Raw genomic sequence first — 20,596 nt, 5'->3', positions numbered from 1 at the left:
CTTTGCACTTGCAGGTCCTTCTGCCTGACGCTCTCTTCTTTAGAAATCTGCATGGTTCTTTCTTGCCCTCAGGTCTCAGTTCAAATGTCATCTCTTCAGATAGTCCTTCCAATATTTCACCCTGATCAGGCTCCATGCCCTTGACACTGCTTTACTCACACCCCTTGTCCCAACCTGACACTGTATTTTATTCTCATTTGTTTGCTGTCGATCTTGTCACATGAGAAGGAAGACTGGGACTTAGTTGCGTTTGCTGCTATACACACAGCACCCAGAACAGTGTCCTCAGACACACAGTAGATGGTCAGAAGACACTGTTGGATGTGGAATATTCATTAGCAAAAACGGGGTATTGGGCAGGCCCTCAGGAAGTCTCAGTCACTGGGAATTCCTTGGTTCCCCTTGCTCTCTCTAGCCCTTCCACCCTGCCCACCAGGCCCCTACCTCCGAAAGCATCCAGAGCCTGGGGCAAATATGATTCAGGACCACCACAACCTAAGTCACAGGTGGAGAGACCAAGGCACAATCACTGGCAACAGATGGCTGACCCTCGACACGTGCAGACCTCTGTCATAATCAGGGACTGTCTTCCTCTAGTCTCTGTTCCATTTGTCCCTTTATTTTCATTTCTTAGTTTTACTATGTTCCTTTTCAATGTTTTATTTTTAAATATTTCAGACCCACACGTTACAGGGAGAAAATGAATACCTGCCTACCTTTCAGCTAAATTGAATGATCTTATCAGTTGGTGGTTTCTAGAGGAATGATAGATGACACACAGAGAGAGTGAGAGCTAGAGAGAATAGATTTTTTTTATTAAGCTTGGGCTGAACCACTTGAGAGTAACTTGGAGACAGGATGCTTGTTTATCCGTGAACATGTAGGCACGTGTCTCCCACGAATATGGACACTCTCTTACATGACTGTGGTCCAATGGTCAGATGCAGGACGTTCACACTGACATGACATTATGAGCTAATCTAGGGAATGTATGTGAATTTCCTATTTTCCCTCTCATGTCCTTTTCGTGGTCCGGGATCACACTTGACATTTTTAGTTGCCGTGTCTCCTCAGTCCCCTCCAATCTGTGACATTTCTTCACTCTTTCCTTGTCTTTCCAGACCTTGCCATTTCGGAAAAGTATCAGTCCATTATTTTGTAGAATTTCCCTCAGTTTGGCTTGGCCGACGGTTCCCCATGATTAGATTCAGATCATGTGCTTTTAGCAGGAACGTAGCAGTGATACACGCCCATCTCAGAGCGTTGTGGCAGATGGGCCTCATTTTTGAGCCTTTAAGTGATCTGGACCGGGGTAGACATTTGGAGGATATCCAGAGGCTTAGGGAATGACCAGAGGGCTATTCTATGATCTCTTTATTTTCCACGCAAAACGCTGTCACAGGCACAGCTGGCACTCGGTAATGAAAACACAGTCACTGCCTGAGCCCCCCACCACATCCGCAGCCGGCCACTTAAAGAGGCTGCTGGCCCAGCCCCATGGCCTTGTCCATTCCAACTGTTCAGTGTCCGGCCATGTCCACAGTTAAAAACTTTCACTGCCCCCCCGCCCCTGGCATCACTCCAGGTCTGCGTCTTGTGGGAGTCTTTCCTCGTGCTTTTATTCTTTCATTGTGCATCCAAACGACTCTGACCCTGTCTCTGGGGGACACAGGCTGTGGCCCACAGGCAGGATCTGGGTAAAGCAGGAGGTGTGCTGTTGGGACCCGGAGTGGAGTCTATCTCAGTCTGATGGGCACCTCCCGGCACAACTTGGGGGCAAAGACGTCTCACAAGAAGGTTGTAAGTGTGACACCATCTACTGAACACAGTAGGTGCAAGATTTCTTGGAGCCGGAGACACACAGATCACTGGAGACTTTTTCAAGAACAATTAATGGTCAGAAGTGATTTTTTTTTTTCCCCTAAGAAAGAGAGGGCAGAGGATAGACTTTTAAATGGATGGTGAATGTGGAGTGGGTTTTAGGGGGTCTCCTGAATCGTGACCACACACACTCTTAGGGACTCAGCACCCTACAAGTCCTGATGGGCTCAGACCCCTGGCTGCGCCTCCTTCCCACATGCCTTCCCCTGTCAAGCTTTGGGATGCAGCCCACGCAGCCCCTCTGTTTACCAAAATTGTCATTTCAACATCTTGGCACCTGAAGCTTCCTCCACCTGAAACACTCCCCCTCCCCCCTCCCCACATTCAGCTACTTGTCTTTTGTGCTCCGGCACAGATGTCCTTTCCTCTAGGGAACCTCCTTGGACCACCTGCCAGCTGGATCAAGTACCTCCCCTGGGCTCCCACAGGCCCCTGGGCTTCCCCATCCCAGCCCTGACCCCTCTGGCCCATAATTCCTCCATCACAAGCCTGGCCACTCTCGGCTGGTCTCATTTCCCCCCCTGCCTCGTGAGAACAGGATCCACGAAGTCTCAGTCACTGCCTTGTGCCCTGTATCACCCAGCCCAGGGAGTGTTTACTGAGTGAAAGAACTCACTGTGACCGTGACGTTTGGTCTGTGTTTGGTCTCTCAGATAAGATAGTGGATTCAGCAATGCCCTTCGCCTCATGGGCAGGTCACCCTTCCCCCCCACCCCCACCCCCACCCCCACCCCCACCATCTCCGGGCCTTGGGAAGACTGAAGAGAGGGGCAGAGCAGGCAGAGAACCTTGCTTCTTGCTCCCTTTCAGGCTGGTATAGGAGCCACGGCGGGTTTGGCAGAGACAAGGTCTGGCCCCAGCCTGGCTAAGCTGGCAGCCACATCTCCCGTGCTCTACTCCTCTCCCACTTTCGTCCAGATGTGGGAAGGTTGACCATCCTCAGGAAACTGCCAAGCTGTCCTTATCTGGGATCTTAAAATCACATCCAGAATCCAACCATGTCTCCCTACGCCACTCCCATGCTGGTTCCATCTCCATTCCTTCCTGCCTGGACATCACAGCAGCCTCCCTCCCAGTCTCCCTGCTCCCATCGTCTGCTCCCCACCCACAGCCAGAGGGAGCCCATGAACCCCTGAGGTCTGGGCTCTTCTGGCTGAACCCTTCAGTAGCTCCACCTGACTCTTGAAAGCAAAGTCCGCACAATGGTGCCCAAGGCCAACGATCTGGCCTGTGGCCTCCCAGACCTCTGCTTCCCCCACTCCAGCCACACTGACTCCCTGCTGTGCCTCAGACCCAACAGACAGCCTCCTGCCTCCTGCCTTAGCATGTGCCCTTTTCCTCCTCTGGGAATGCTCTTCCTCCAACACCTACATGGCTCCCTCTCTCCCTCCATCAGGTCTTTGCACAAATGTTACCTTCCCAGTGTGAGCTCCTTGACTAGCTGAATTAGAACTATGACCTGTGGTCCCCCTGCACCTCTGTCTCAGTTACCTTCTCACATACTATGTAATTGCTCTTATCTATTGGGTTTCTTGTGTGTTTTCTGAATCCCCCTGATAGAATGTGAACTCCATGAGGACAGGGATTTTTGTCTGTCTGTTTGTTTGTTTTAGAGAGAGAGCTACAGGCGGGAGTGGGTACAGGGAGAGGGAGAGAATCTTAACCAGGCTCCAGCGGAGCCTGGGGTGGGGCTCGATCTCACAATTCTGAGATCATGACCTGAGCCAAAATCAAGAGTCAGCTGCTTAACCCAATGAGCCACCCAGCCACCCGTGTTTTGTTTTGACTGATGGGAAACAGCAAATAGGCACTCAATAAACTTTAGTTGAAAGAAATAAAATAAATCTTAGGGTCCCAGAGACATGTATGTGGCAGCAATCCTAGCCACAAATACTAACATGGACACGTGGTCCTGCCTTGGGATGCTGTTCTTTGTCCGCCAAAGACGCGCTACCCCAACATAAAGCAGAGGGGCAGACTTAGGGGCGCCTGGGTGGCGCAGTCGGTTAAGCGTCCGACTTCAGCCAGGTCACGATCTCGCGGTCCGTGAGTTCGAGCCCCGCGTCAGGCTCTGGGCTGATGGCTCGGAGCCTGGAGCCTGTTTCCGATTCTGTGTCTCCCTCTCTCTCTGCCCCTCCCCCGTTCATGCTCTGTCTCTCTCTGTCCCAAAAATTTAAAAAAAAAAAAAAAAAAGTTGAAAAAAAAAAAAAAAGCAGAGGGGCAGACTCAAACAGACACAATGACAGGAAGCCCAGGGCAACAGTAACACTCATTGAGAGCTCACTGCCCTAGCCCCGCTGTAAGCGCTTGTGTGAGCTCATTTCATCCCCAGAACAACCTTATGAGGAAGGTACTGTGCTTATCTCTATTTTCCTGTGAAGAAACTGAGGCCCAGAGAGGTCATATGACTTGCCCAAGGTCACACAGCTAGGAAGTGGCAGAGGCAGGATTCGAACCCAAGCAGCCTGGCTAGAAAGTCTTCCTGTGTGAACACACAGGATCACAGCAGACACCATTTCACAGAGAGGCCTCACATTAAAACTATACTCTGCTTGATGATTTATGGGATATTTATTGAGCACCTACTAGGTGCCAAGCACTGGGATTTGCAGTGAAATAAACAGTCACGGTCCTGCTCACACCCCAGCAGGAGGGGCAGCATTACATATTTACTGGCAAACTGGGAGAAGAATATGAAGGAAAGTAACAGGGTACTAAGGAGAGAGGCAGAGGGGACGATGCTGAATTAGACTGGGTATCGCAGAGGGGTCTCTGAGGTCCTTAAGGTCCTAAGGATGAGGAGACGCCAGGAGTAATCTAGGAGAAGGAACAGGAGAACAAAGGCCCTGATCTGGGAACAAGGTAATATTGAGGGTCAGCAAGGAGGGGAGGCAGAGAGGCTGGATAAGGTTAGTGAGGGGAGGGTAGCAGAACGTGAGGGCAGGGGGTGGTTCTTGTGGGGCCTTGTGGACCAGGAGGAGGAGTTAGGATTTTAGTCTAGGAGCAGCTGAAGGCATTTGAAGTCCGATCAGAAGAGGAGCATGTGAGGATTGAGTTTCAAGGAGATGCCCCCAGTTGCCATTGTTCAGGCAAGATGTTCAGGGGGAGACTGGGATGAGAACCTGGGGCAGGAGGCTGGGGAAGGGCCTTGGGGAGAGGAGGGGGCAACCGGGGGAGGGAGGCTCAAGGAGACCTCCTATGGAGACATGGGCTGGGGCCGGAAGTATCTGGCCTGGGGGTGGTGAGGCACCCAGAAGAAGAGGTAGGTTTGGGGAAGTGCTAAAGCCTGTGTAGGAATAAGGGGTCTTGGAGCTTCCGGGAGAGGCTGCAATGGGGAACTGTGATGAGGGCCTTGTGGGGCAGAAAGGGTAAAGGGAGATAAGGGAGGTGAGAGCCTCTGGCAAGGGTGGGGAGGAGAGCAAGGAGGAGAGGGCAGGGCCTGGACTTGTTCTGGGAGCCACGCTATTAAAGAAGATAAAAGCACAGTCTGAGAGGTATGAGGAGAACCAGGAAAGGGTGGGCAGTGGGGGGTCAGGAGGCAACCGAAAAGGGAGCTTCTAGAAGGGGGATGGGTTCAGCAGTGTTTTGCCTTCTTGAGTGTGCCCAGTGCCCAGCACAGAGCCCAGTACACAGCAGATGGTTCACTTTCTGCTGAATGAAGGCATGCATGGATGGGCTAGTTGAAGACAAAGCTCACATAGATACAAACCCTGAGGACTTAAGGGCTGCATTTTGTGATTAGGACAGGCCAGCACCGCACTCCCCACCCCTGGATGGGCAGCTTGAGAAAAGTGGAGTTAGAAAAGGTATTCTTAGGTGGAGAAGTATACAAAAGCTCATAACGGGGCTCAAAAGCCAGGGATGAAAGGTGTGGAAATTAATGAAGGCAAACTTCGTTTGAAATGTTAGGCCAGAAGGTGGAGCTCTCTCACTGTACCACTCTAGGTCAATTACAGGAAGAAGTGTCAATTATAGACCCCAACAGGGGACTCCTCCACAGCGACAGGAAAGAATCACAACTACAGGCCCAGGGGGGAAAGATGCACAGTGCATCTCCTACAAGAAATCAACCACCCCTGCAACTCAGCCAATGAGAAACACCTTTTCTGCAATGGACTGGTTCAAAACAACCCCTCCCAACTTTCTCCTCCTTCTCCATAAAATAACGGTCCTCTCCTCTGTTTGCTAGATTTGCCTATGGTTTTGTCATAGTTTGCATGTCCTAAATTGTAATGCTCTGTGTTTCCTGAATAAACCCATTTGCATTGGTAAAATAATGTTTTATACTTAAGGTTAACAAGGGGTACAAGCCTCTTGATCCAATCGTCCAATCTCCGAGCCAAAATTCGTTGGTGGTGGGGGAATGGGATTTCTTTGGTCAAAGTTTCTTCCAACTTCCAGCCAACTACAAAGGTGGAATCAAGAAGTGAGGCTAGACCACCCTAATCAAGACAGTAAGAACGTCTCTGTCCACCACCGTCAGCCAGTCCATAAACAGCAGAGGAATGGGGCAGAGCCAGCATAATCAGGATGGTGTAACAAACCAGGACACACCCCCTGTTCACTGTCAGCCAATCACGAAAAGAGGAAAAAATGATGGGGCTGAACCAGTGGCATCAGCCCAAAGCAAGTTCCTTGGGGGAGCGCTTGGCCTTCCAGCCAATCAGGAGACAGAGCAGAGAAAGAGCTCCCCCCCCCGCCCCCCCCCCCTTGGTTCCACCTGGGCTCTCAGGAGCCTGGGAGGCCCAGGCTAGCTGTGGAGGCCTGGGAGGGAAGGGATCCTAAGTGTGGAAAGTGGCACGGAGCCTCCTCCGCATACATGCACACCTACAGAGAGTCTAAATACGTCGTAGAGGAGTTGACAGCGCATCTGGTCCCGTCCTGTCTTGTTTAGCTTCCTTCCATAGAAATACTAGCACCACTTCAACTTTTAGAAACTGCTGTAGGCCCAGCCGCTCGCTGCCCGTTCCATTCTCTTACCACAACTCCTCCTTCATCAGGTAATGAGCAGGAACCTGGGCTTTCCCTTAGTGGCTCCAGCCTCCCAGCCCTGGCCTTTCCCCCCTACCTTTATCCCCGCCCATCAGCTGGCATGCTGAAACCAGGTCTACCCATCACCCCCACAAACCAGGGATGCCAAGGAAAATGACACAAGTGAGGGAGTGGAAGTGGGGAAATTTTCACAGCTAGCCCTGGTTCTTACTTGTGCTGACTCGCCATGAGCATAGCCGCTGTCTATCTTATTTTCCTGCCCTTAATATCTGGCTTACTAGCCCAGGGCACAACAAAGCACTTTTCAGCCAAGGGGCTTACCAGCCAGGGAACTTCTAGCCATGATTCAAGCCAACAGTATACTATTCAGGACCCAAGAGACCCACCTGCTGAGGGACATGGAAGCCACCAGCCTGACCTCCTAGTCACTCTCCACCGTGGGGTGTATCTTCCACCATTTCAAGGCCTTCCCTTTCCCCTGCTCTGCACTTCTGTAACTCCACAGTGCAAGGCTGGTAATAATACATACATACATACATACATACATACATACATACATACATAACCATCAAGAGGGGCACCTGGCTGACTCAGCTGAGAGAGATACAACTCTGGGTCATGAGTTCTACCCCCACACTGGGCATAGGAGCCTACTTTAAAAAAGAAATCAGGACATTTTTCAACTAAATACATTTTACTTTGGCTAAATACACATGCTTTCTGATTTTTGCAGTGTGTGTGTGTGTGTGTTTATACATTGTGCATAGAAGGGAGATGTATTTTGTTGGGGTTTCATTCTTCTTTCCACTCTGGGCCCATGTCTTCATCTGGGTACAATTCTTGTTTGTCAGATTAATGTGAATAATAGAATGGGGCAGAACAATCTTGTCTAAGTTGCCACTATTCCCAGTTGTACTATGACATACATAGTACTTCTCTTTAACTAACTTTAAAAAAAAAAGGTAAATAAATTGCTTTCAAAAGGAAACTTTACTCATCACAAGAAAAAAAGTTCTGTATGTGTATGGTGATGGATGTTAATCAGACATTTTGGGGTGATCATTTTGCAATATGTACAAATATTGAAACTAGTATAATGTTATATGTCAATTATACCTCAATAAAAACAATTTTTTAACAAGGGAACTCTAAATCACTTTATAACCAGTATCTTTCCAAAAATTTTAAATAATTTAAAAAGAATGGTATATTTCACCATAAAGAGAGAATAACCATAAACATAAATACAGGAAAACAAAAACTATGTTATTAAATGTTAGGTACTTTGACCTGGCTGTTCTCTCAGCTTGCCAGCCACCCACCACTGATGTCTTTTTCATTCCAGGTGTGACGACTTTTTTCTTTGGCTGCTTTGAAAATGTCATTCTATTGTTTCCTGGTTTCTAATTATTTATTTTTTTAATGTTTATTTATTTTTGAAAGAGATTGCGTGAGTGGGGAGGGGCAGAGAAAGAGGAAGACAGAAGATCAAAAGGGGGCTCTATGCTGACAGCAGTGAGCCCAACATGGGGCTCAAACTCACAAACTGTAAGATCATGACCTGAGCCAAAGTTAGATGCTCACCTGACTGAGCCACCCAGGTGCCCCTCTAATTATTATTAGAATATAGTCCTCAGTTGATAACACTATATTGTACAATCGAAATTTGCTAAGAGAGTACATGTAAATATTCTTACACACAAAAATGGTAAATAAATATGTCAAGTGACGACGATGTGTTAATCAACTTGATGGGGGGAACCCTTTCCATATATATGTAATCATCACATTTTACACTTTAAATACCTTACAATTTTGTCAATTAAACCTCAATAAAGTTGGGGGAAAATATAGTCTTAATTATTTTTGTTCCTTTGAAGTCCAGGTATCTTTTTTTCTGCGGCTACTGTGATGGTTAGTGTTATGTATCAAATTGTCTAGGCTATGATGCCCAGTTGTTTGGCAAAACACTAGTTTTGATGTTGCTGTAAAGGTATTTTGTAGATGTGATTAACATTTACAATCAGTTGACTTCAGGTAAAACAGATACCCTTCAGAATGTGGGTGGGCCTCATCCAATCAGTTGAAGGCCTCAAGAGCAAACACTTGCAGTTTCCTGGAAAATTAGAAATTCTACCTCAAGACTGTAAACAGACATCCAGCCTGAATTTGCAGCCTGCTGGGCTGCCCTGTGGTTTTTGGACTTCAGAGGGCAACATCAACCTTTCACTTGAATTTCCAGCCTACTAGCCTGTGCTGGAAATTTCCAACTTGCCAGTCCCCACAACCACATAAGCCAGTTCCTTAAAATAAATCTCTTTTCTCTCTCTTTCTGCATCTCTATCTCTGTGTTCTACTTCTCTGGGGAATCCTGACTGATACAGCTGCTTTAAATTTTTCTCTCTGGACTTTTCTGAACTTCTTGAATTTATGGGTTCACGTTTCTCATGATTTAGGGAAAGTTGTCAGCCATTATCTCTTCAAATATTGAAATTTTTTAACCCAAGGACTCCAGTGGCAGCTATGACGGTTTTTTCCCCTTCCTTTTCCTCTCTGTGCTTCAGGTTGGATGAGTTCTATCAAATTGATTTTGATTTTTCTGATCTTTTCTCCTGCACCCAGGATGTTGCTAAGCCCAGGGAAATAATTTGACTTCAGATATTGTATTTATCAGCTGTGAACTTGGGGGCACTCCAGCTCTCAATCTGTCACACCAGCCCACTTGGCCTTGGAAAACTTTGCTGTTTTCTCTTTCTTCAGAACAGTCTCTCTGTCACAGGCTCGGTCCTTAATCCATCTGGACAGACATTTGGAAAAAATCCCGAGAAAGAAAAGCTGCTGATTTCTGCTTACTTAAGAGAGATAGTTCCCTCGTTGGATTTTAAATTCTTCAGAGTTTACTCTTTAGATTCCATAGCTCGTTTATGCCTTTAAAATGTGAATTTTTAGTTTGTCCCTTTATCCATGACTGTTATGGAAGGAAAATGGTCTTCCATGACCCTAAATCGTACAGGTATGGAATTTGGATATTTTAAGATAGAAGTCACATCTTGGGCTCTCCTGCTTACACCTCCAACGGCTTCTCTTCACACTTGATATCCACACTCCTTACCATGGGCATGAGCACCATGACCTCATGACCCTGGGGGGTCTGTTCCTGACGACCATTCTATATGGACTTAACATACTCCCGTGGCTGTCCTCCAGGCATGCTGGCTTCTCCCTTTTTCCTACTCTTCCTTATCTCAGGAAGTTATACTTGGTATTCTGTCTGCTTGGATTTCTCTTCTCCCCGATACTTTCATAGGCCTCTCCTTCTCATGCTTCAGGCCACAGCTCAAACGTCACCTCCTAAGAGAGGCTTTTCCTGAACACATTATCATGTATACCTCCCATTCCCCAGCTTCTCTGTTTTATTTCCTTTAAATTATTTATGATGCTCTGGAGTAATTTCATTGATTTGCACTTTCTTATTTATGTCCTAGCTTCTGTCAAAATAACATGTATTTTGTGAGGTAGTGGTCTAATCTGTCCTGCTCAGCATTGCATTCTTAGGCTCTAGAACAATACCTAACACACAGAAAGTGTGCAATAATGGCTGCTGAACAAATAAATGAAATTCCCAGGATACTTACAGGAGCTGTTAGTACACAGGGCTGTGGAAGGGCATATCCCAACCACACACACAAATATGCACAATCATGCAGAAGGCATCGTAGGTACTGATCTCAGGAGTGCTGGTGGAGGGGGCAGGGCAGCTCACTAATGTCCAAGCCTGACTCCAAAGGTTCCCAGGAGAGCAGGAAGGACTTGGCACTGTGAGGGCACAGAGCATGCCAAAGAGGTGTCCTGGCTCGTGGTTCTTCTATTGTCTGGTGTCATAAAGATGAACAGGGACATTAACAGACTTGGAATGAAGGCCACAATGCTGAAGCACAAGGCCAGCAAAGCATTTTTCTTTGCTATGACTTTGTCTTCCAAACTATTTGCTTCTTGTGCCTGTGGAAGTGAAGACAGGCTGATATTTTCCTAAAAAGGGGTGAAACAGGGTAAGGAACCACAAGAGAGAAGCTGGAGACTATAATGGGGATTGGGGGTGGAGGGATTAGGTGGAGGAGAGGAGGAAGCAATGAAGCAGGGTGGGGCAGGGGGTCCAGGCAGGACCAGACGGAATGGGGTATGGAGGGGATCTTCAGGAGGAAGCAGAGTCAGCAGGGTGGTGAATGGGGTGGGAACAAGGCCCAGGGTAGCAAGGAGGGCGGGGTGCTGAATGGCTGGGGCTAGTATCTGGCAGGTGGGGTGCTGGGCAAGGGGTGCCGGGGTGTGGAAAGGGGGATGGGGTGGGGTTAGGGGTACTCCCCAGAGTGGGGGGACAATGGTTTATCCCCACCCACCAAGCAGGAGAACACTAGTATTCCCAGTGGGAAGAAGCAGAAGACAGAAAAACGGGAAAGCAGTGTATAGTCCTTTGCAGAGATGTTGAAGGCTGTCTTGTAGATGGGCTGCATCACAGTGACCTTGAACTCTGGGTCTCGGACATCAGTAGCTTGGACTCTAGCAGACAGAATGAGGTCTGCAGGGAAACCAAGAAGGGTCAGCAGATGCTGAGTAACGGGGGGCCATAGAAGAGACCACATCAGCAGGAGGGCCCTGGAAACACCCACCCCACAGTGACCACGGCCACCATTGATGGAAACTGGACCCCGTGACACTCCCTGATCCCATATAATACCCTTGCTGGCCCTATATTCCACTCTCTGGGTAACTTAGAAACCCTGTGTGCTTCCTCTGTCTCCCTAGACCCACCCCTGCTCTCCAGTATGGCACTACACCCTGTGCCTGTGCTGTCCAGTCAGATCAGCCAGGTACTAGCATATTACTGACAGTTCCCCTTCCAGTCTAAACAGTGCTCAGTTTAGATGTTATTAAATGGTCACTTTAGCCCAGTGATTCACAAATTTGAGCATACATACATCAGAGCACTTACTAAAAACAGATCCCTGCACACCTTGTTTTTAAAAGATTGAGTTCAATGTCTAAATTGAATGCAGGGGCACCTGGGTGACTCAGTGGGTTAAGCAGTTAAGTGTCTGACTCTTGATTTTGGCTCAGGTTCATGATCTCATGGTTTGTGAGATGGAGCCCCCTGTCCGGCTGTGCCCTAGGCATGGAGCCTCTCTCTCCCTGTCCCTCTGCCCCTCCCCCACTCGCTCATTTGTGTGTGTCTGCACACCTGGGCAGGTGATTTGGGTTTGATCCAAGAGCTGTGGGAACATGGAAGGTTTAAGCCAGATAAGGATGTAATCTGAATAGGCAACTCCAGATGCCCTGAGCAAATGGAAAGTGGAAGGCAGAAGGTTTCTGCTTTGCCTGGAGACAGAGCCTGGCAGTTTCATTCTTCGAGAGAATGGGGCAGAGCGTGGACCCCTGGGTCCCTTGGCCATGGTGGGATCAGGGCATGGAAGGGGGAACATCTGGCACAGTGATGTCTCCAGGAAACATCAGTCAGGAACAAGCCATGTGAGATCAGAGTACACCTGTATTTGTGTGTGCATGTGTGAGTCTGTCTCCTAAGACGATGGACTCAGCCATGGCCTTCACATCTTAGGCAGTCACCCCCTCAGTCCCAGGAGGTGTATAAGTTGGAAGGTGTAGGGGTAGCATCAGAAATCATGCTGCACACAGTTCTCTTCACCTTGTACCAGAGAAATCATCAACAAAAGCTATTAAGAGTGAGAACCCTCTCCCTTGGCTAAAGGTCCCTTGGCTAGTATATGTCTTGCCCAGTGGATCCGATGGCTGGTGGTCACGTGTTTCTTAACTAGTGGATGACCTCCCAGGAAGACCATCCATTCTCAGAACTCCTTCTCACTTAGGGTTTAATGTACAACCCAGACCCAAGTCATTGCTTGGTGGGGTGTCAGGAGCTCTGTGCTGCATTGGGCTTCCTCCAGGGACTTATCTAACTTCTGAAATTCCCTTGGATTACACAGCCTGGAGTCTGCTTTGTCCACAAAACTGGATAAAAGGGCAGGACTAGGAGGACAGCTGAAAACATTGCTGTGTGCATGTGCCTGGAACATATGCATGGACCTCGATGCCACAAACCGTGAGATCATGACCCAAGCTGAAATCAAGAGTCGGATACTTAACTAACTGAGCTGCCCAGGGGCTCCTGTAATGACTTAAGGTTGTTAAACACCTTGCACATACTATGGCCACGTGGAAATTATATTTTCTGAAATTCATGTTCACTTCGTTCATTTAAAAAATGGATGGCTTGTTTTTGTCTTATTGCAAATATTTTATTTCAATTTGTGACTTGCTTTTTCACTTAGTGGTCTTGTTGATGAGGGAGCAAAAGGAGGGCTGAGGGCAAAGCACAAGCTAACACCCTGCACCCCTCCCCCCAGGTGGGATATGTGTGCCATTCCTGGCTCTCCAGGAACAAAGAAAGGGGAAAACAAGTGGTTAACTGATAGAGATCACAGTCATGCAGGACCTGAGTCTCCATCAGTTTGCAACTGCCTTAATGATTTATAAGAAAAAAAAAAAAAAACAACAATCTTACCAATAGCAAGACCTCCAGAAACCTATAGACTCAATTTCCTGGAACCCTAACATCACCCTCCCCTCCAAAGGATAGAAAATCTTATATAATCAGTCACTTCTCACAATCACAGTGTAGCTCTTTCTGCCCATGCTTCCTGTCCCTGTGCTATAATAAAAACACCCTTTTGCACTGAAATTTTCTCAAGAATTCTTTCTTGGCCTTTGGCTGCCAAGCTCCACTTCAAACCACATCATTTTCATAAGAAGAAGTTTTAAAATTTGTAAAGTCCAATGAACATTTTTTAATATTATGCTTAGATTTTTTTGTGTTTTTTTAAAGTTTATTTTATTTATTTTGAGTGTGTATGTGTGCATACAAGTGCACATGCATACACACACACACACACACACACACACACACACAAATGAGCGAGTGGGGGAGGGGCAGAGGGACAGGGAGAGAGAGAATGTTAAGCAGGCTCCACGCCTAGGGCACAGCCAGACAGGGGGCTCCATCTCACAAACCATGAGATCATGAACCTGAGCCAAAATCAAGAGTCAGACACTTAACTGCTTAACCCACTGAGTCACCCAGGTGCCCCTGCATTCAATTTAGACATTGAACTCAATCTTTTAATTTTTTTTTAATGTTTATTTATTTTTGAGACAGAGAGAGACAGAGCATGAACAGGGGAGGGGCAGAGAGAGAGGGAGACACAGAATCTGAAACAGGCTCCAGGCTCTGAGCTGTCAGCACAGAGCCTGACGCGGGGCTCGAACTCACGGACCGCGAGATCATGACCTGAGCGGAAGTCGGCTGCTCAACCGACTGAGCCACCCAGGCACCCCTGAACTCAATCTTTTAAAAACAAACCAGAGCCCGGGCACCTAGTGGCTCAGTCAGTTAAGCATCTGACTTAGGCTCAGGTCATGATCTCACAGCTCGTGGGTTCAAGCCCCACGTCTGGCTCTGTGTTGACAGCTTGGAGCCTGGAGCCCACTTCGGATTCTGTGTCTGCCTCTCTCTCTGCCCCTCCCCAGCTCATGCTCTGTCTCGCTCTCAAAAATAAATAAACTTCAAAAAAAAAAATAAAAACAAAAACAAACCAGAGCCTGTGTTCTCCCTGTTTAATACCTCTAATGGCTTCACTTCACACTTAAAATCCAGCCTTCCTCCTGTGACCTTGATGCTGTGACTTGCCTCCTGGCCTCCTCTGACCTCACTTTATAGTACTCCCATGGCTCACCCCAGCCCCACTAACCTTTCTATTCCAGGGACAAGGCAGGCTCCTTCCTACCTGAGTTTTTGCACTTAACTGCTCTGCTTAGCCCTCTCTTCCAGATGTTTCTGTGGCTCTCTCTTCTCACTTCAGGTCACAGCTCAAATATTAGGTCCCCAGTGAAGGCTTTCCTGAGCCACTCTGTCATAAGTCCCTCTGCCTGCTCACCCAATTTTATCCTGTTTTTTTTTTTTTCTCTTTCATAATGTTGACCACCAACTAGAGTTGTGCTGTCCAGGACAGTAGCCACTAACCACATGTGGCAAATTTAATCTAAATACATTATAATTAAATAAAAAATTGAGTTCTTCAGGGGCGCCTGGGTGGCGCAGTCGGTTAAGCGTCCGACTTCAGCCAGGTCACGATCTCGCGGTCCGTGAGTTCGAGCCCCGCGTCAGGCTCTGGGCTGATGGCTCGGAGCCTGGAGCCTGTTTCCGATTCTGTGTCTCCCTCTCTCTCTGCCCCTCCCCCGCTCATGCTCTGTCTCTCTCTGTCCCAAAAAAAAAAAAAAAAAAAAAAAATTGAGTTCTTCAGTTGTACTAGCCACATTCCAGGTGCTTGGCCAGTAAATACCATATTGGATAGAATGGCTCCATCGTTGCTGAAAGTTCTATTAGACAGTGCTGACCTCAGCTACCTTGCTGCTTTATATTACTCTTTTCTGTGTCCCCTCAATATAAGTTTTATAGAAGCAAATACCTCATTTATCAGAATCAGCACCGAATCACCAAGGTCTAAAACAGTGCCTGGCACACTAAAGTGGTTGCCCAATAAATGTTCACTGAATATATGGATAAGCCCTATGGTACTCAGCAAAGCGGACACACAAAAGCATGTGAACACATGTGAATATGAGCAGAAAGCACAAGTCTCCTCAAACTTTATTGCTCTTAAAAAGTGCTAATGGAGGGGAGACTTCCTCCATTACAATAGGTTATTGATGTCCAAGTTCAAAGGCTCTAGGAGGTACAGTTCGTGACTTTTTGAAGGAGGTGAGCTTTCAGTATGACCTCATATTTTCTGTTTCAAGACTGCAGCTACAATGGAGCAAATGATCATAATGGAGCCCACCAGGATGCTTGAGATGCTGAAGGCCAAGGCCAGTTTGGAATTTATCTGTGCCTTCCTCTGATTTCCATGAAAGTTGGCCTCCCAGGTCTGTGGGTATGAAGGCAACCTGGTGGGAATGTTTCAAGGGTGGAGTGAGATGGGGAGGGACAACCCAGGGGAGAGGTGAGGAATGTAAGTCCAGGAATGCTGGTGTGAGGGAGGTAAGGGCTGGTTCAGTTCCCCAGTGTAAAAAGGAAGAGGAGCAGAGAAGAGGCCCCGGGGAGGAGTAAGAGCAGCTATATAATGAAGAAGGAGGGAGTAAATTCTCCAGGAGGACCATGAAGAGGTCCCTGGGGAGGAGCAGGTGGGTGGGAAAGGACAGAGGAGGTATATCTGGGAACAATGTGAGTTGGTGGTAGCTAGATGGTGCCCACCTTGAGGGAGAACAAGAGACCTGGGATCGCCAACAGAATGAAGAAGAAGAAGACAATGATGGAGAGGAACAAATAATCCTTTTCTGGGGGATTCAAGGACGTCACGATGACTGGCTGCATTGGAGTGACTTTGAACTCCAGGTTTGTGGGTTCAGTGACAGTAGCCATGGACCTTGGCCTGAGGAAGAAACGCTGAACGGGCAGAATCTGCAGACAGGAAATGGGTCCCAGATAGGGAACATCTGAATTCCCAGGAAATGAGGATCAGCTGAACTAACCCCTCTACGTAGAAAAGCACTGAAAATGGACACTGTCCCAAGCCAGAACCCACTACACCTCCTTGTTCCTGTATAATACCCTTGCTGGTTCTATGACACAATTCAATCTTCCTCTATCCTCTCATAATTCCTCTCTGTACCCCCCCATTACTCCCTCCATTTCTCCCTTCAGCTGCTTCACTTTCCTCTTCTAAACTCTCTCACCCCACTCCACCCACATACACTTCAACTCTCCACTCTTTTCCGATAACCCCTCACAAACCTACTTAATGGCCCTGGGACTTCCCTTGGCTTAGTTTCTGAGGCTGTCTGGGCAATTTGCATCATGGGGCATGGCTTCTCTGTTGGCCACCACTTCATTATGATTAGTTGCTCTGGTATAGGCGTGTTTCAAGTGCTCAGACCCAGCTTCTGATTGGTTCAGTGTGTAAGGGGCATTGCTTAGCCCCTCTCCTTTCTTCCTGCCCTCAATCGATTCAATGAACCCAATGAACCCAATGAACCTAATGACTGGGTTAAGTTACTTGCTCTTTTTGTTGTTGTGCCCAGTTTGAATTCTTCATTGGTTCAACAGAACCAAGGGTGTGGGTCTCACTTCTAGATTGAATCTAAGTGCAACAGGACATTTACTGATATTCCTACAAGGAGCCTATAGTATGCTAGGCCCACACTGGGCTCTGAGGACCATGTAGTGACTAACGCAGCCAAGATCGCAGCTCTCCTGGAATCCACAGCCCACGGGGGAGAAGGAGGGGAAAAGTCCAAATAAATAAACAAAATGATTTAAGGGAAAACCAAGGGCTCTGGGGAATAACTAAAATGAGGAAGAGGGGCTCTGGAGGGCCACACAGGGCTGAGGGGTGGGGTTGAGTGGACAGGAAAGGCCTCTCTGAGAAGGAACATCTGAGCTGAGACCTGAAGTACAAGAGGAGCCATAATCAGAGGATTCAGAAGAAAGACTTCCAGGCATGGGGAACAGCAAACACAAAGGATCTGGGGTGGGAGGATGTTGGTGAGAACAGAAGCATTAAAGAGGGCAGTGTAGGGGCGCCTGGGTGGCGCAGTCGGTTAAGCGTCCGACTTCAGCCAGGTCACCATCTCGCGGTCCGTGAGTTCGAGCCCCGCATCAGGCTCTGGGCTGATGGCTCGGAGCCTGGAGCCTGTTTCTGATTCTGTGTCTCCCTCTCTCTGACCCTCCCCCGTTCATGCTCTGTCTCTCTCTGTCCCAAAAATAAAAAAAAAAAAAAAAAACGTTGAAAAAAAAAATTTAAAAAAAAAATAAATAAATAAAGAGGGCAGTGTAGCTGGACTCAGTGATGGATCTAGATGCATAAACAGCATATATAGCTGCACAGATTCAAACACACACACACACACACACACACACACACACACACACACAGAGTCTACAAGCCAGCAAGCCCTCCTTAGAATTTTTTCATTTTGAATGTTTTCAACATCCCCTTTCTATTAACAGCCCTGTGTGGTGCTGGAAGGGATCCAGAGCAAGTGGGTGAGGTGTTTGTGCTCATCCCCTTGAAGAGTTAGGCTGAATGGCTGAAGGATCTCTCTGCTGGCAGTTCCCTGCCTTGAAAGTTCTTTGGCTAGGTGTTTCTTGGCTTTGCCAGGCCATCAGAAAAAGATGTAAAAATGTAAGATGATGAAGGAAGCACTCATTATTCCACATATATTCAGCCAAGTGGCCCATACTGAAATTTATCATCTGTGACCCACTTGTTCTTTTTAGCTCCCCTGGTCTTTGGAGATGGAAAGGAGATGTGCCTTCATGATGTCTGCCCTGGGAGACCACTGGGGATGGGACCAAAGCCATGGCTGAGAGCTACAACCTTCTACCTTCAGTCCATGAAGTCCTAGGATGGAAGAGATGCAGAGGGTGGGGACTTTAGGTGAGGCATGGGACAGGAGGGTGGCAAAGGGTCAGAGAGTGGCCAGCCTTGATAGAGAAAGCTAAGAGATGGGACCTCTAGGGGAAGAACCAGATCTGAAATAGTGATTTTTCCGAGTGTGGTTCCTTGACCAGCCGTGTCAACATCACCCAGAAATCTCTTAAAAATGCAAATCCTTGCCCACTCCCACACTTACTGAGTATAAAATCCTGGTGGTGCCCAGCAATCTGTGTTTTGATAGGCCCTCCAAGTAATTCTTATACAAACTAAAGACTGAGAACTCCCAGATGAGAAGAATGAATGAGAAAGAGTGGAAGTGCCCAGACCCTTCTAGGAGCTTCACTCAGACCTCTGGCCTTTGTGTTTAGGATGTTCCTTTGTTCTGGAGGTATGGAAGCTCCCCAGCTGGGTCCGCATGGGGTTTTATATCCATAAACAGTGGGGAAAACATAATAAAATAGTTTCACCTAACCCAAAGAAAGACATTAAGTTTTCAAATCAAGTTGAAAGTACTTAGGAATCACTTATCGACATGACACATAAATCTAGTATATTGTCATCAAAATCCTCAATTCTAAGACATGACAGAATTTTATAAGCTGGCGAACTGAACAAACAAGGTTATTTATATGGAGAGGGAATTAAATAAACTATAGACGATTAAGAGAAAATACAGGGAATTTAATAACAGTAGACATTTAAAATGATTCGGAGGGGGAAAGAGGAATGTATATAGGCTGAGCAAGCTAGGGAAAATAATAAGTAGAAAAGGAAAGCAACATTTAATGCATAAACTATGATGGAACAAATAAAAGTAAGCAAATCAGTTACCATACTGAATATGAATTTCCTGAATTCCCCTAAAAGTTAGAGATTTCAGATTAACAAAATAAAAACACCAACATTTAGCTAGATGTTGCCTTTAGCAGTATACCACTTAAAGAAAACATTACCAACAACAGAAGATTGAGGACGAGGCCACAAAGAGCAATACAGGCACATAACACAAACAGGGCAGAAGTAGTAATATACACATCAAAGCAAAAAGCAGATAAAAGTGTCAAAGAAGGATGGGATAAAAACTAAAGTTTTCAATGTACAATGCACAAAAGAAGACATGTCTGTCACAAATATTTATGTAGTGAACTCTAAATCAGCTACATTGTGAGAACAAAAGCAACAAACAGAAGAAATTTTAATAAAGCCACTAGAAATATAAGGACTTAAATATACCTCTTAGAAAATTTGAAAATGAAATAGAAACAGAATGTACAAATATGTATAGGATTTGAATAATTTAACTAGTAAGTACAATTAGAGAGTTATTTAGAAAGTTACACTCTAAAGTAGTTACTGCACCTTCTTTAGTTATAGAAATATTTATAGAGAAATATTTATAAAATTCATCAAGAACCTGGCTACAAATAGAAATTAAAAAATGTAGAGTTCCTTAAACAATACCAACAAATCGGAAGTAAACAAAAAGGAGACTTGGAAAAATTTCTGTTTGCAAACTAAGAGATAGTCTCATAAATTACAGCCATACCTCAGAGATATTGCAGGTTGGGTTCCAGACCACAACAATAGTCAATATCACAATAAAGCAAGTCAAATGAATTTTTTGGTTTTCCAGTGCATATGAAAGTTATGTTTATACTATCCTATAGTCTATTAAGTGTGCAATACCATTGTATCGGAAAAAATGATGTACATAACTTTAATTTTAAAATACTTTATTGATTGGGGCACCTGGGTGGCGCAGTTGATTAAGCATCCAACTTTGGCTCAGGTCATGATCTCGCAGTTCGTGAGTTCAAGCCCCACGTCAGGCTCTGTGCTGACAGCTCAAAGCCTGGAACCTGCTTCAGATTTTGTGTCTCCCTCTCTCTCTGCCTCTCCCCCACTCATGCTCTGTTTCTCTCTCTCAAAAATAAATAAACATTAAAAAAATTAAAAATAAATTTTAGAACTGAAAAATGTAATGAACTGAAAAAATTTTTAAAAATCATTAGATGAACTCAATAGCCCATAGAGATGACAGAGGAAAGAATCAGTAAACATGAAGGCAGTTAAATAGAAATTATCCAATTTAAATAATAGAGAAGAAAATTAAGAAAAATTAACGGAATCTCAGAGACCTGTAGGACAATATCAAAAAGCCATGTCATCACAGTTTCAGAAGGAAAGAAGAAAGAGTGCTGTAGAAAAAAACCATGAAACAA

At 46.4% G+C, this 20,596-nt stretch overlaps 1 protein-coding gene and 1 long non-coding RNA gene across 6 annotated transcripts in view; one reads left to right on the top strand and one right to left on the bottom strand.

The window, feature by feature from the left end:
- The window catches only part of ATP4A (ATPase H+/K+ transporting subunit alpha), a 98,598-nt gene that overhangs the window by 14,654 nt on the left and 63,348 nt on the right, over positions 1-20,596 (bottom strand). The gene's annotated exons all lie outside the window — the stretch shown is intronic.
- On the top strand, positions 10,700-19,991 carry LOC131500289 (uncharacterized). Its single transcript, XR_009256219.1, has 4 exons — positions 10,700-10,922; positions 15,736-15,861; positions 18,215-19,394; positions 19,463-19,991. It is a non-coding gene; the product is annotated as an uncharacterized LOC131500289 (long non-coding RNA).

The sequence above is a fragment of the Neofelis nebulosa genome, chromosome 17, assembly GCF_028018385.1.
Source record: "Neofelis nebulosa isolate mNeoNeb1 chromosome 17, mNeoNeb1.pri, whole genome shotgun sequence".
Lineage (NCBI taxonomy): Eukaryota > Metazoa > Chordata > Mammalia > Carnivora > Felidae > Neofelis > Neofelis nebulosa.
This window is presented reverse-complemented; position numbering and strand designations above follow the sequence as displayed.